General features: G+C 41.3%; 1 pseudogene; it reads left to right on the forward strand.

Moving 5' to 3' along the window:
* Nucleotides 1-532: 532 nt before the first annotated feature.
* LOC124985392 (60S ribosomal protein L26-like) lies at nt 533-965 on the forward strand (annotated as a pseudogene).
* The last annotated feature ends 2,474 nt before the right edge of the window (nt 966-3,439 follow it).

Here is a 3,439-nt window from a genome sequence, read left to right on the forward strand (position 1 = left end):
ATTTCCTTCTCAATGTGGTTGGGCATAGTCCAACTCACTGAAGGACTGAATAGAACAAAAAGATAGAGGAAATTTGGATTCATTCTCTCTCTTCTCTCTCCTCTTTTCCTCCCCCTCCTCCTCCTCCTCTTCCTCCCTTTTCCTCTCATTCTCACTCTCCCTCTTCCTGCTTCAGGTGGGACATCAGTCTTCTAATGCCCTGGGACTGGGACTCAAATCAGTGCTCTTGGATATCAGGCCTTTGGTCTCACACTGGAATTTACCCCCATTGGCTTTCCTGGGTCTCCAGCTTGCAGATAGCAGATTATGGAACTTCTGAGCTTCCATGATCACATGAACCAATTCCAAACCATAAATCTCATTTTACATACATATATATATGGTTTTAGAGAACACTGGCTAATACAGCAGTAGAAGCTCAAAGCTCTTTCCTTTATAAATCTTGTAGAATCATATGTGCTTCATAGTTTTGCTATAAGTAAAAAACAAGCTCTTCCCTTTTGCAGCCATTGCTGAAGTGGCATTGGCTAAAATGAAGTTCAATCCTTTTGTGACTTCTGACCAAAGCAAGAACTGCAAAATGTATTTCAATGCACCGTCACACATTCGCAAGAAGATTATGTCCTCCCCTCTTTCCAAAGAGCTGAGACAGAAGTACAATGTTCTATGCCCATCAGAAAGGATGACGAAGTTCAGGTTGTGCAAGGACACTATAAAGGTCAGCAGATTGGCAAAGTGGTCCAGGTTTACAGGAAGAAATATGTCATCTATATTGAACGGGTGCAGCGGGAAAAGGCTAATGGCACAACTGTCCATGTGGGCATTCACCTCAGCAAGGTGGGTATCACCAGACTAAAACTGGATAAAGACCGCAAAAAGATCCTGGAACGGAAGGCCAAGTCTCACCAAGTAGGAAAGGAAAGGGCAAATATAAAGAAAAAACGATTGAGAAGATGCAGGAATAAAGTAACCATATTTACAACTTGCATTAAAAACTGCTAAAATGAAAAAAAAATTGTGAAAAAAATAGGACACTATAACATGCTGCAATATGCTTTGAATTTTTCCAGAGGTATAGCTGGGCACAGTATCACATGCATATAATCCTAGCCATTTAGGAGACTGAGGCATGGAGATCACAATTTTGAGGCCAGTCTCAGCAACTTAGGGAGAACCTACCTCAAAATAAAAAGGACTGGGAATATAATTCAGTGGAAAATCACACCTGGGTTCAACCCTCAGTCCCAAAAAAAAAAAAGAATTTGGCCAGAGACCTAATTACAAAAAGTCACCTTTCGCATTGCAATTAGAATTTTTCTAAAACTTTCTTGCCTTTAGAGTATTTTCAAAGAACTGCTTTGGAAATTTGGTCACAGAGTTACACATCTTTTAAACAATGCAGAAAAACCAGTGTTCAGAGCATGGGCCTCTTGTGGGGGCTGGAGACTTGAAGAAGAAGAGAAAGCCCAGGAATCCAGGAGACCCAGCTGGAAGCAAATGAGTTTGCAGCTAGATCCTCTTGGGCAAGTAGGTCAGACCAAGGCTTCTACGTCTGAGGTTGCTGACATGAAGAAAGATGCTCTTGGGACTAGCAGCTGATGTTTCTTTGCCAGCTCCACAGACCACTGACAGCGGCTGATGTATGTATATGCTGCTCCTATGGACTCCTCTGGGTCTAGTGGGCTTGAGATCAATCTGCCACGACCAGAACTCAAAATCCATTGTGTATGGCTCAGATGAAGCAAGAATTCACACTTCTTTTTGTTTTGTTTTGTTTTGTTTCTTTTTTAATAGCCAGAATAAGATGAGATGGGGGGAGAGAGCTTTGTAATTCTATTGAGCTACAAAACTGAAAGCTCTAATTGTTCAAAATGGGAAGTCAAGGAACACAATCTTTCCTAAAGGGAAAATTGGAGGGAAATAATAGGCTACCAACGCCCAGTTGACTTGATGCTAAATCAAGGGAAGGATGCACATTATAGAGTCCAAGTAAAATCTGAGTTCATTGGATAATTGCCAAGAAGTGGTAGCAAGGAGGTTAACCTTATCCTGATGAAGACGACTAGCTCAAGCTGCTAAAGTCATTAAAAAGCAAATGTACACGTATGTACAAAAAAGAGGCAAATTAAAAACAAGAGAAGAGTGTGTGTCTCATCCCATATCTAGAAAGACAAGATAATCTGAAAAACAAACCTTAAAAAGATGCAAGAAGCTATACATCCCTCAGGGAGAAAGCAGAGAAATTTCCTACTACACAAATATCTTTTTCATAAGAATAACAATGCCATTAGAGATCTTTAGAGTCCTGTATATATAAATGAATGAATAAATAAAGGAATAGGTAACATGATTGTTCAATAGAGCAGATATAGAAGTTAGGAAAATGAAAACAAAATAGCATAGTTTTTAAAATATATATCCTTTCTAGTACTTTCTTTTTTCAAACCCACCTATTCCACCGAGTAGGAAAGAACCTGATTAGGAAAAACAGTTGAGAAGTAAGTGGTGTTTCTTATTTTAAAAAAATTGGGAGAGAGGGGAAAATAAAGCCGAGTTCATTTTCCAGCCTGTGAAAAGAGTTGAATGCAATGCACTAGGTGATCCGCAGTGTCACCTAGTGGTGGGGAGGGACAAGATCCATAAGGGAAGCCGACACTGGGTGGATGCACCCGTGGCTTCAGAAGCCGGCAGTGTCAGAGGGCAGGCTGCGTGCTCCACAGCTCTGGCCTCAGTTCTTTTTCTAAGTCTTTTCCTAAGTTTGAAATTGAGTTTCCACATGTCTGATGTAAAACCGCTCAGTCTGGTGTTTTTGAGATTTCTGTCTGAGAATAAGATAGAGAAAATATCAGATAAATCAGTGTGTAGTTCTATGCAGGCATCACTTCCAAGTTACCTAGAAAGGACAGGTACACAAATAATGACCTCTTGTGCTCGTGGTGTGTCTCCTGTGTTGATTGTCACTTGATTATAAGATCAGGGCCTCGCTGATGTGACAATATCTTTTAGTTCAGGACATTGTCCTTTGTTTCCAGGATCATTGCAACTGCTCTTTGACTGACTCACCAGCCTGTATTCTGGAGCCCTCAGAATTTATCCCCCATGTTGTGGTCCATCTACTTTCTAAAATGTATCATTCCCTGCCTTAAATTCTCTATGGATTTCCCTTTGCCCTAAAGACAGTCTAAAATCCTTCCAGGCCATACAAGACTTCTCAGAACCCACCTTCACTCACCTCCCACGCTTGTCTTCTCCTCACACCCCAGGGCCCAGACAGACTGACCCTGTGGGCTGCACTCATGGGCATTTCCTGCTAGAATTCTCTTCCCCTGGCCTTTTTATTCCTGCTTGTCCTTTGTCCTTCCACAATCTCAAACCTGGTTTAGGTTCCTCTTTCACATTCCCCCAGAGAATTCCACATGATCCATCATGTGTTGCTCAA

Source organism: Sciurus carolinensis, chromosome 5, assembly GCF_902686445.1.
Source record: "Sciurus carolinensis chromosome 5, mSciCar1.2, whole genome shotgun sequence".
Lineage (NCBI taxonomy): Eukaryota > Metazoa > Chordata > Mammalia > Rodentia > Sciuridae > Sciurus > Sciurus carolinensis.